At 51.3% G+C, this 13166-nt stretch overlaps 1 long non-coding RNA gene across 3 annotated transcripts in view; it reads left to right on the top strand.

Annotated features, from left to right (window-relative positions):
* LOC309858968 overlaps positions 1-13166 on the top strand; it is a 42830-nt gene that overhangs the window by 14330 nt on the left and 15334 nt on the right. Inside the window, exon 3 of one of the 3 annotated variants that reach the window (XR_014308462.1) lies at positions 11463-11525. The exons of the other annotated variants lie outside the window; for them this stretch is intronic. This is a non-coding gene — a long non-coding RNA (uncharacterized lncRNA). Of the gene's footprint in view, positions 1-11462; positions 11526-13166 lie in introns of those variants that run through there. 3 annotated transcript variants of the gene reach the window in all.

The raw sequence follows: 13166 nt of genomic DNA on the forward strand, positions 1-13166 counted from the left end.
AGAGCTTAATAATTCTTGTCAATGGAGCAATAAGAATGAAGAAAGAAATGGAACTAGGCTATCATTGGTGAAAACAAAAACACCAGTAATCCATTAGCTGGGATGGAGGGGATGGTGTGTTATTTTTGCGGTTTGTACAATGCTCTTGTTTTTGTCTTCTGCAGACACGATTGCAGAATGGTCTTGTTTTTGTCTTGACCTTCACAATCCAGTAGCTTGGCTGATGTTCTGTGACGCTGGCCATGCCCGGCAGGAGCAGACAGACTTGGCTGTGCGGGCAGGCGAGCTCCGGGCTGTCAGGGGCTTTGCTCTTTCTCCACCAGGGCACCTCCAGGGGTTGGAATTAAGGGTGATTTTCACTTTCTACTTCGTATTCTGGGGGGAAAAAATTCCTTTACAACAATCATGTATTATATTTGTCTTAGGAAAAAGCTATTTCCTTTCTGGGAAAAACAAATCACCTATGTAAGAAAATGCTAAACTGGCTAAGCAAGAGGCTAGCGTATTTGGGGGGCAGAGCAGACAGCCCAGACTGCTGAGCTCCCTGCCCCCTGCCCTCGGGGGAACAAGAGTCCTAAACAGCTGTCCAGTTCCACGTCTGCAGAGCTACCCCACTCAGACATTCTCCCAGGAGGCAGGCTGGGCGTGCCAGGGTGCGAGTTTAGATTGGATAGAAACTCGAGTTGCTCAAGACCTCAGTCAAGGGTCCAGACGGCAAGAAGCCCTGTCAACAATGGGTGGCGGCCACCTGGACACCTGGGACACCTGCTTGGTGGGGTTCCCAAGGCAAGAGGCTGTGGCATGGCCCAGAGCTCTGGCTGTCAGCCTGGTCTGCCATTAGAATCACCTGGGCGGCTTTGACACACACCTGGCCCCGACAAGGGCCACGTTCAGCAACTTGAACCAATCAAATCAGGATCCCTGGGGGTGGGGCCCAGGTACCGGCATTTCTTGGCTCCTCCCCTCGGGTGGCTCCTCCCCTCGGGTGACTCCTCCAACCCGCCCCGCCCCCGCCCCCCCACAACCCACCCCTTGCTCAGCCTCAACCTGGCTGGCCCTTGCTCGTTCTGCTTCTGTGAGCTCTATCTTCTTTCCCTTCCTGTCCCCTCTGGTCCAGGTCAGGCCCTCACTTCTCTCCCCGGAATCATCTCTGTCCTCCACACTCCCTGACTGATCTTTGTAAATAAAAATCGAGGTCAGTGGTTCTCAGCCCTGGGAGCATTTCCGAATCACCGGAGAGACTGGAAAAGCACTCCCAGTGCCTGGGCCCCGCCCTCTGAGTTTCTGATTCCATTGGTCTGGGGTGGAGGCCAGAAGCCGGTGTTTTATTTATTTATTTATTTTTTAGTTTCCCACGGGATGCTACTGGGCAGCCAGGACTGAGAACCGCAGCTTCCCAGGCTTTTATTCCCTAACCCAGCAAAGGCCAAATAAAGAGCTAACCCTGGAAACTGAGGCACAGGAGTTCTTGAGGGCTCCTCTAGGGGAGTGCGTCTCAAAGGGGAGGGTTTTTTGCCAGAAAAGACCACATAGCTCTGTTCCCGGGCAGGCAGCCAGGTGGTGCGGTAAGGGAGGAATTCAGCAGCTCCAGGGGTGGTAACTGGTGATGACAGAGAGGCATGAAGAGGGGAAGTTAGGAACGATGTTTAGGTGATGTCCTGGAACGTTTGAGGGAAACTCTGCTGAGGTCTGGTTCTCTAACGGGCTGTAGCTCTATGAACACAGGGCTGCAAAGAGCTCTGAGTCCAGGAGGCTGGCAATGGGTGTCCTGGGGCCCTGCCCAGATTCCCCTCAGAACCTGGCACCCCACCCACAGTCCATCCCAGGGATGTGCACTCCACCCCCCTGCCCCGCTGAAGGGAGGGAGATGTCACATTCAAGGTTCTGCCTCTTCCTGGAGCGCAGCCTGCATCCAATGACTGTCCAGTCCATGGAGGACCAAAGACTGGGCCCTTTGCCTTATTTGGGACACTCCACCTTCAGAGCTTTCTGTGGGATGGATTGTTGTCTGTTGCGAATGCACCCCAGTTCAGCCTCTGCCTCTACCCAGTCTCGCTTCCTTTACTCTCCTCTGGGTGTTACTCTACCTCCCCCGAGTAGGCCACCCTACATACAAACTGCTCCCCCAGAGTCTCTGTTTCCAGGGCACCTGACCTATGAGAAAACCCCTTAATATATGTGTGAGTGAAAAATGAACAAGGTCCAAGGGGTGTGAAGGGGAGATTGCATCACAGCTGCTTTTGGGGTCTCATGGAACATCCTTAGGTTCAAGGACACGCCAACGGCAAATCTGATTGTGTAACTCCCCTTCTTGAAATTCTTCAGCGACTCCCGGCTGCCTATGGGGTAACGTCGGAGCTCCTCGCTTGGGTGTCTGAGCTCTTCCGTAATCTGGCCTGACCACCACTGTAGGAACCCCTTCCTCTCCCTTGCTCTCCAGGCAACCCAACAACCTGTCAGCTGTTTTCCAAACCACCAAGTTGTCTCCCACCCTTGCCTCCACGCAAGCTGCTTACTGTTTCTGAAAACCCTCTCTCCACCTGGGTCATTTGCTTTCCCTCTGCATTGAAATCATAGGTCTCCTTGCTCCCCTTCTGGCCTGAATATTCAGTGAGGCTCAGCCCAGGACTGAGTTGTCTGCCTGGGGGGGAGGGGGCAGCGCTGTAATACCACGGCCATGGCTGATTCCTTCCTTGCTTCATTTTTGTTTATTGTGGTAAGACACATGTAACGTAAAATTTACCATCGTAACCGTTTAAAAGTGTACAATTCAGTGGCATTTGATATATTCACAATGTTGTACAACCGTCATTACTGTCTAGTTCCAGAACATTTTCATCCCTCCAAAGGGACCCCCCCCCATCCGTACATAGTTACTCTTCATTCCGTCTCCTCCCAGCTGCTGGCAACCATTGATTTACTTCCCGTCTCTAAGGATTTGCCTATTCTGGATATTTTACATAAATGGAATCACACAATGTGTGGCCTTTTTTGTCTGGCTTTTTAAAAAAATTTTTTTTACTTATTTATAATTTTTTGAGAGAGAGAGAGAGAGAATCCCAAGCAGATTCCTAGCTGATCGTGGAGCCCAAGTTGGGGCTTTATCTCACGACCCCGTGATCACAACCTGCACCGAAACCAACCCGGGTCGGATGCTCATCCAGCCGAGCCACCCTGGTGGCCCTGAGTCTGGCTTCTTTAGCCTATCATGTTCACCCGTGTCCTAGCATGTATCTGTACCTCAGCCCTTTTTGTGGCTGAATAATATTCTGTTGTATGGCTGTACCACATTTTGCTTACCCATTAATCACTTGATGGACATTTGGGTTGCTTATACCTTTTGGTTATTGCGAATACTGCTATGAGCATCTGTGTCCAAGTTTTTGTCTAAACACCTGCATTCAGTTCTCTAGGACATATGCCTACAAGTGGAATTGCTAGGTTATATGGTAACTCTGTGTTTAACTTTCTGAGGCACTGCTAGACTGTTTCCCACAGTGGCTCCCCTGGTTCGTGTTCCCATCAACAATGGACGAGGGTTCCAGTTTCTTCACATCCTTGCCAACACTTGTTAGTTTCTATTTTTTAGCAAGAGCCATGCCCATGGGTGTGAAGTGTATCTCATTGAGGTTTTGATTTGCTGGTAGGTGTTTCTGATCCTCTCGTGTGTGCCAGCCGCTGTGCTAAGTGCTGGGGACAGTACAGAGAGCACACCAGACCAAGGCTCTGCTTTTGTGGAACTTCCATCTGAGCAGGGAGACGACACAGGAGAACGGAGTCAGGAGATAGAACTCCACGAGGCAGCGAAGATGTTATGATCACTTGGTTGTAGCCGGGGAAGGAGAAACGCTAGCTCTCTGGGCTTCCTCTACCCCTGGTACCGCCGGCAGGATGGAACAGAGGCTGCAGAGGGGAGAGACCTAATGTGAGTGCACAATCATCTGTGTGTATACTGGGGGTGGGGTGCTAAGGTGAATGTTGGGAAGGGGCAGGAGGGAGGAGGCAAGAGGCTGCCTGGCGCTGTTTTTTTGTTTGTTTTTTCACTGCTAAGTGGTTATGTAGACCTGGGTCGGGCCTCATGCAGAATGGAAATGAGATTTTACACAAAAGCTTCCAATTTATACATGATGGCACAGTCATTTTTGAAAGCGCTGTCCGGGGGCCAGTTCTGCTGGGCTCTCTGGCCGTATGTGATTCTGACACAGGTATGTTTCTCAAGTGCGGAGCGTCATTCACAGAGGCTGAAGGTCTGGGGCTGAACTGGAGAATCTGCCTTCTTCACAAGCCTCCTCTCCGCTTCCCCCTCCCTCCTTCCCCCTAGGGGGCTTTGAGGCCCCGGGGAGTCTGAGAGCCACCCAACAGATCCGGAGTCATGGGAGAGGCAGCTTCCCACGGGGGGGGGGGGGGGGAGTGATCATGTCCCAGTCTGCACTGGCCTGGAGCACCGATGGCCTGGCTCCGGTGCCTCAGGCCGATGGCATCCAGAGCACATACTTCTATGTGCCAGGAGCAGGGAGAAGCAGAGAGGGGACCTGCAGGCTGAGGACGCCCCAGCTCCCTCCCAGCCTCCGTCTGGCTCTCCACAGCCCTGCATGGCTCTATGCCAGTCCTGGTGGCCTTTACCCTAGTGGGCAGTGTGACTGCCAGCCCGATGCCTCTTGCTTCCTGGGGAACTTTGTCTGGATGGGAACCTTTTGTGATGAGACGGCCCAAATAGAGATGTCAAGTTCTGGGAGAAGGCAGGCCCAGGCCTCTGGACTGGCTGCGCGCTGATGGATGGGTGTTAAGCAATATGTTTGTAGGCCTCTTGCTTCACTGTCACAAGCGCAGTTAAAACTGGCAGTTCTCTGGCTGGGTTGTCTGCTCTGAAAATCCACAGGTTCCTCTTCAACAGCTGGGAACCACCTGGCTACTGTAGGTGTTTATCCTGAAGCCATCAGGACACTTTAGAGGGTTTACCTGGTGACTTGGGCCCTCTGGGATTGGGGTTCCCATGCAATATTTCAGGGCCCTGCAGTTCAAGAACTCTGGAAAGGCTCCTTCCCCCCACTCCACATCCCCTGTCACCTCTCTAGGACAGGGCACATGGGAGGAGCAAATGCATTTGTTGGTAGAGTGACACGAAGGAAAATATCAATTTGGAGTTTGTTTTTCCAGGGATAACTATCAGAGGGGTTCATTCCGTTCACCCCAGCAGCCTGCGAAGGCTCACTTCCATGTCAGCTAAAGAAGATATTTGGATTTCCCCAACAGAAAATAACAAGAAACAAATTAATAAGACATGTTTCTGTGTACATGTCTATCCCTAACGGGTCTGCTTTGAGTCTTCTGTCTAGATAACTCTCACCAAATATCTTTAGTTGTTAAGAACCACGATCAGCATAAAACATAGTTGCTCTAAGGCTGTATAGTAGTTTTAATACCCGTAATGAGACAGCGGACTTGGTGGAGGCTACAAGCTGTATCCAGAGCTAACATTTGCTGAGCCCTTTCTCTGGGCCAGGCTCAGTACAAAGTAAATAACTAGGTTGTTTCATTTGGTCTCTACAAGTCCGTGAGATTTAATGCTCAAAACCATTCAAGTAATGCCACCCAAGAGCATTTGTCCTTCATACTCACTGGTTGGCTCCCAGCCTGTCTCAAGGACAGCTGTCCATCATGCCAGTGTCCGTTCTTGACTTCTTCCCTTCTCTGCTTACCCTCATTTCCTTTCAAAAAGAGCAACTAACTCCTCTTATTTCCTCTCTGCCCTGACCCTGCTGCCCAGTCAGCCCCCCAGGATTCTGGCCCACAACATTCTGCAGACCTGGATTCAGAAAGTTTTTCCACTCATCAGTTGTACCCAGAGGGCACATGGGTCCAGAAAGTTCTCTATACGCTTCTCCTTGGAACTGGCTCCTCCCACAGCTCTGACTAAGAATTAGAAGAGAAACTCCCATCTTCTTCGAGAACCCCCGCTCCTTGGTCTCTGTTGACTGGCCAGTCAGAACCCTCTTCTGGAAGTTTCCAAATTGGGAGCACAGGGAGAGGGCAGTTTGTTTTTCTTGGGGGCGCTGAATGGAGCTCTGGGCTGCCAGGAGCCGTGTTCCCCTTTACAGGTGGAGGAAGTCAATTTGCAGTAGATGAGAATCAGTCTGGCCTACAGGAAAACAGGAACTCAAGTCCGAGAAGGGGAGTTCCGAGCCAACCTTGTTCCTGTCACCTGTCCTCCAAGCCCACCTGCATCCTGCCTCTGTGGGCCAGGGGACGTGCGCGCACACAAACCTCCTCTCTTCCTGTTCAGTCTCAAGAGGCAGGAAAGGGTAGTGGTGAGGAGGAACGACATCTCTGAGGCTTAATCCTGGCTTGCCACATTGTGTGATCTTGAGCAGGTTCCTCGGTGACTAATGTCAGATGGGGACAAGAAGAGAACTGCTGAAAGGGATAGCGTTTAAGGTGGACTTAAGATAAAGCTTGATGCCCAGTAAATGCTATACAACATTATGTATTATTACTTGTACTTGAGCTGAATTTTCTGTCACTTCAGCTGGAAGAGACTCGATCCACACAAAACCTTCCCTTACTTGCCTCTGGGTTAAAATGTTCCCAAGCACCCACATGTCTCAGGAGCAAAAAATTATCAAGCCACTCAGGTGTGCCAGGAAATGCCAGTAAGAAGTGTTTTCTCCCAGCCGTGCCGGGCCCCGGCGCCCACCATCCGTGGCCGAACTGTCCTGTTCCCACACTTGGAAAGGGTAGCGTCAGTGCGGTTCCTCTCCCTGCCCTCTGGCCTACTCGGCCTGTTTACAGACTTCTTCCCTCTGATTTGGAAACCAGGCCCCCTCCTTCCGGGGAGTTCACCTGGGCTGCAGCCAGGCCCTGCCCGGGTCTCTGTGCCTGTAGGAAACCGGATGTGAAGCTGGCTTACGGAGGAGCGAGCAGAAAATACAGTCTCTCAGGATGTTGGTTCCAGTTCCTCTCTGACTCGGTCATCTTACTCAGTTACTTAGCCTCTAGGAAGGATTTGTGCTTGCCACCATCTGGGCAACTGAATTAGAGGGACGAGGGGACTTCTGGGAAGACCAAAAAAGAAGGGAAGCTCAAGTCGGTGGGGATTTGCTGGGAATCTGCCCTTGTGCACGTCATCTCATGGGAGACTTAGAACCACAGAGGCCCTCGTAGAGGGTAAAGGCAGGGACAGATAACAGCTCCCAGGAGGCCCTCCCTCTCTCCCAGCCTCCCCTCTGCTGCCGCCTCTGATCTCCAGGAGGGCTGGGGGTGCTCTGCTGGGCTTGGGGCATGCTAGGAGGCAAGGTGGGGGAGCAAGCAAAACTGAGAGGCGAATGCCGAGGCCAAAGGGCCAGTCCATAAGCTCCTACGTTCAGGACGTTGTACGAGGCACAGTAATTTTCCTTCAGAAGAGCCTTCAGTGCCTCCTGGATCATCTCATCTCTCAGTTCAGGTGTGTAAGGCAGGGACACAGTTCTCCTCTGACAGTCGACAGGTCTATGTGGTCATTTATTCAAAACAGGCCCGCTGTGTGCCAGGCACTATTCTAGGTGCTCAGAACAGGACCTAGTCCCCGACCCCATGGTGCTCGCTCACTGGGCAGAGATGCGATTAGTAGGGGACAGATACCCGAAGGGGGTCGACTCATGTAGTGTTAAGTGCTCTGAAGAGAGTAACAGGGGATGACGTGCTGGGGGGGTGGGGTGAGTAGTGGTTCATGGCCACCCTATCTCCCCGATCTCTACCCGTCTTTCTGGTTGAGTAAGGAGGAGGCCAGGATACCCGGCCTCCGCTAAGTGGAACTTTCGGGCTAGTCAAAGTGTGAACTGGGCCAGGAGATGCGAGAACCTTCTTGTACCGCTCAGCCAAGGCGGTGACAGGTTATTATTTATCACAATAAATCCCCAAAGCACGAAGCGCTTGGCTGGTTCTGGAGGCTGGCAGGTGTCCCAAGGGCTTGTGCTACAAAAAGCCTGCGTTGTGGGTCGGTTTGAGGTCATAACCCCTTCTGAATATATTTGGGTAACTTCTTAAAAAACATGTTTTGTTTTTTAAAGGGCAAGATACACACAGGATGGTAGATTTGAAAGATATATAGACCGACCGTATATGTTGGTATGTATTGCAAGGTTGGTCTTGCTCCAACCCCGGGCCAGGCCTGCCCTCACCCTTCCTTCAGGCCACTGTGCTGTCGGGGTTCAGGTAAACTTGAGGCATGGCCCCCATGGGGGTCCATGGGCTTCTTACATGTTTGTGTCTGGATTGATATTCATCAAACTTTACAACTGTTGACCTTCCCTGCTTCCAAAAACTATGACTGCTGCCTGAAGAGAGGGTCCAGGGGAGAATCCCAGAGCCTATTCGAGGCTTTTAGTGGGAGTGATAGAAACAGATCCTGTCTCTGTGTGGGCAGATCCTGGAATAACTAAGAGCATGGGTTTGGAGTCAGCAGACTTGGGCAAAAACCTTGACTCTGCCTCTTTCTAGCCAAGTAACTTGGGTGAGTGAGGGATCTTGCCAAGCTCAGGCTCCTCCTGTGTAAGCTGGGAATCCTCCTTTCTCTACTGAGGCCGCAAGGATTATGTGAACTAACGCAGGCGGGGCTCGGCCCCGTGTTTGGTACACAGCTGGGCTGCTCTAATCATGGAGTGGGTCCCAGGCACCCCTTGCGTCCACATTTGTATGTAAATGTACTTGGGTCCAAGGCATTCTCGTCAGCGTGTGGAAGTCACAGAAGGGTCATCTGCAGCCTACGTGTGTAGGCGTGTTGGGGATGGAGGTTGAAGGCCAGTGGTACTGCTGTTGCCTTCGTAGGTCCCAGGTTCTAATCCTAGGTTTGCCCCCCTTCTCTGATTTTGGGCATGTCATTCAGCATCTCTGGGCCCTAGTCTCTTCATCTATTAGACGGCAGGGTTGGTCTTTGTCACCTTCAGGCGCGTTCTGCCCTCATACAGCAGGATTCCTTACTCAGGAAGGTAAGCCAGGGTGTGGCCTTATGGCTTTGGCCTTCAGGCTCAAGGCTGAGGCCGCCCCTGCCCACCGTCGTGAGGAATGGAGGCCTCTGTTCACTCGCTCAGTGTTCTCTTTTCTCGCATGTTTTCTGTAACCCTGCTCACCCCTGACTGAGTTCCCAGGCACAGGTCTGCATGCCCTAGGCCTCTGCTTTGTCTGATCAGCCAAACTCAGACTCACAAGGGACAGGGACAGACATGCCCAGCTGACAGCTGTGGGTGAAGGGGACCAAAGTCACAGTGGCAGATCCCTGCTATCCCTGTCCCCTGGACCCAGGCTCCAGGCTGTCGTGGTCAGGAACAGAGAAGGTTGCTCTGAAACTAAAGTGTGTGTGGCCTGTAGCTGTGGGGCAGTGGCCCAGAGGGGCTTGCAGGCGACACTCAACCCTGAACAGGGGTTTGACAGAGGTGGCTTCCTCAGCACGCTGGAGGGGCAACTTCCTGGCAGGCGTGAACAGCTCAGCACTACCTCCAGGAAGAGGGGCACAGCAGGGCACTCCCTGTTTCAGCTGGCAGGACAGGAAGCCGCTGGAGAAGAGTTTTCTTGGGCCTGCTCCTGCAGGTTCAGATTTGCTGGGGGGTTTGGGAACAAGCTCTGGAGAGAGCAAGAGACTTAATGGCTCTTCTGTAATTCCAACATACAAGTGAGCGTTCCTGAAAGCCAGGCGACACTCTGGTGGTGTGGCCGACCTGCAGTGGTCACTCTGTGTTCACACCTCATTTCCTCAGATAGGCCGGAAGCTGCAGAGGGCAGGAAGCCAAAGTGATGCCTGTGGGTAGCGACCTCCCTGACCTCCGCAACCGCCCCCACGGACCCACTGCCTCACTCCCACTCTGAGGGCCTCCGGGAAAAAAAAAAAAACTGTGTATAATATCTGTTGTCAGGGATGACAGGGAGGAGGAGAAGCCACAGCCTGAGCCACGGCTCTGCAGAAGGCTGAGCAGAAGCCTGAGCCCCCTCAGAGGCCAGGGAGCAGCACCCCCACTCCCTCCCCATGTGACTGGACCCTGTTGAACGTATGGTATCTCAGACCACTGTAGCCGGTCTCCAAGCCCCAAGGAGGACACAGTGCAGCCTCTCCTGCTTTCTGCCCCCCTCTCCTGGAACCACACCAGGAATCACCTGGCTGCTGAAGTCTGAGGGAGCGGACCCTGTGTGAGGGGTGGAAAGCTCTGGATGTCTGGATATCTTCAGAGCCCTTACTTCATTCTTAATGTTTCGGGACTGTTGTGCCTCTGTTCGTTTTCTTCTGGAAAAGCAAAGTTCCCCTGGAAAGGCCCCTCAAAGCTGGCTGTGTAGAGCCAAGAGCAGGGGCGCTCTTGGGAGACTGGCTGCTTTGCCCCTCAGGGGTCTCTCCCCTTTTCTCCTCAGGACCCAGGAGCCCAGCTGGGCCCACTGGTCAGGTGCAGGCATGAATTACAGAAGGGCCTGGGCCTTCTGGAGAGGACCTCAACGGCCTCCTTATCCATGTGATGGACTCATGTACGTAGGGCCCTCTTCTACCTTTCCCAGGGGTAGGATTTTTTCACACCATCGTGGGAATCTGAATATTGCCCGCTCGAAGACTGCCATGTCCAGATCTCTGGAACCTGGGAATGTGTAATCTTACAAGGTGACGCCGACTTTGCAGGTCTGATTCAGTCAGGGACTCCGAGGTGGGAAGGTTTCCCTGGATTACCGGGCAGGCCCAATGTAATCACAAAGATTCTTGTAAGGGGGAGGCAAGAGGTCAGAGAGGAGGGAAGATGCTACCCTCCTGGCTTTGAAAATGGAAGAACAGGCCGAGAGCCAAGGAACGCCGACGACCTCTGGAAGCTGGCAAAGTCGAGGAAACAGATTCCCCCGGGAGGAATGCAGCCGTGTTGATTCTAGACTTCTGACTTCCAGAACTGTAAAAGAGCAAATGTATGTTGGTCAGAGCCACTAAACTTGTAATTTGTTACAGCAGCAACGGCGAGCAAATACAAACATGAGGGAAGGCCATGGCTTTACCCGTGATTGGTTTTTAGCATGTATTGATGAGCAGAACACATAATGACGACAGGCCATGCCGAATTCAGTAACGCACTAATAGTTTGTTAACGGCGCAGCAGCTGTGAACATTTGAGAAGCAGTATAACTCACATCTAGCTCCTACAAGAGGATGGATTCATTCATTCACTCATTCATTCATTCACCCTGAATCTGACCTCTGACCCAGACTGCGGGGCTTCACATCTCAGCCTCCGCATCCTCGCCGTAAAGGGGAATAATTATGACACCTGCCTCATATTATTGGGAGGGTAACATGACTCAGAGTCACTTGGGAAGCATGCTTGGCATACTGTAAGTGCTGTGAAAGTAATTACTGTGATTTTATTAAAACATAGGATGGCTGTGAGAGACACGTTATTTATTCTTCCAATAGATAAATACAAATAATTTTTCTTCCTGCTTTACTTTGCTGTGCTTTTGTTTTTTAGTATGTCCCGAGAATGCCCCGCCTCGGCAGAGAAGAAAATACGTTTGTTACCCTCAAATCAGTCCAAACACAGCCAATTCTCTTCTGATGGGTTCTCAGCTTGATCATGAAGGTTAGGTCTCTAGACCTTCATTTCTACCATCAGCCAGACTTGGAAGACCAACCCCACCCCAGGCCAACTTGTCTTATTAGGGAGCCTCCAAACCAGAAACTGTAGGTACCAGCACAATGGCCATTTCCCTCTTTGTTCAAGAATGAGGCAGGGATGTGCACAACCCTGGAAGGCGGTGGGAGCATGGATCCTGACTGGGGTAAAGCTGTTACGGTAATCCCATTTATCTTCGTCAATGGACTTGATGAGCTCCAGCCAATCAGATGTGAGTAAAAGTCTGACGGTGGATTTCTAGCGGTTTCTCTTCCCTGGGGGGGAAAAAAGTGTTTAGTATATGGTTCAGCCAGGAAGAGGACACCATTCTGGGTATTTCAAGCAGACAGGAGTTTAAGACATGGATTTAAGAGGTTATGCGATGGCTGCAAAGGCCAGAGGAGCAAAAGTAATGACAAACCAGCCCAAGCTGTCGGGTCGGCTGCCAGCAGGGACTGTGGAGATGGCGGTAATGATCATAGGTCTCTAAAGACCACAGCAGGGGATTTTCAGGCACATTCCTAAAGGCCACTCCAAATTCTCATGTTCTTCTGTTCTCCAATTATGTTCTCCAATTCTCAATTCTTCTGTTCCTCCTTTCATATCTTGCATAGGCACCTCTCATGACTGCATTTGAACCTAGGTCCCTAACAGCAAAGGATTCTGGGATCTGTAACTATCAGGCTCTCGGCATCCATGGCAGAGGGGACACGTAGGACGTAGAGAATGGTGAGATGCGCTGGTACAAAGAGAGAAACTTCCTCTTCCTTCTTTTGTACTTTTCTTTTCCTTAAAATCAGGACAAGCAGCATGGAGCTGATCTAGATGGATCTAGCTCATCTTGTGATAGAAGGCGAAGGATTCATTCATGCGTTCACACGTTCCCTTGTTCAACACTTGCATGCAGGCAATCCTCCTAGGTAAAGGCTCTGGCCTTTTGCTCTCATTGGCCATTTGGCCACATGAATGAGGACAACAACAGCAGCAACTGGCCCTTTTTGAACACTTTTTTTTTCTGGATCATTTACTAAGCGTTTGATATATGTCATCTTATTTCATCCTTATCGGTACCAAGTGATCACACACAACCACATTCTACGCTTGGAGCATACTAGGAACATTAAGCGGATGTGTACTGTACACACCTTATGTTCCAGGCACTGTTGCAAACTCTTTATACATCCGTAACTCATTTAATTCTTCCCACAACCCTGAAGGTAGGTCCTATTCTCATCACCCTCTTCATGTGTTGAGACTAAGGCAGAAAGTTAAACCGTTGGCCCAAACTGACTAGCTTGCCAGTAGTGAGGCTATGACTGAAATGCAGGCAACATGTATGTATTCCGCCACCACTCTGTGCTAGAAGCTAATGGCAGTGGCTGCCTTTTCCAGAAGCGGGGCACTGAGGGCCAAACTATGTTGGAGAGGTATTTTACTTCGTATCCCTCTGTATCACTTGACTTTTTCATATAGCTTCCTAAAGATAAGTTAAGGCATTTCCCAGCAGTGGAGAATTTAACTGGTAAGTTTGTATTTATCCTTCAAAACCCAACTCCTTTA

The sequence above is a fragment of the Mustela nivalis genome, assembly GCF_964662115.1.
Source record: "Mustela nivalis genome assembly, chromosome: 2".
NCBI lineage: Eukaryota > Metazoa > Chordata > Mammalia > Carnivora > Mustelidae > Mustela > Mustela nivalis.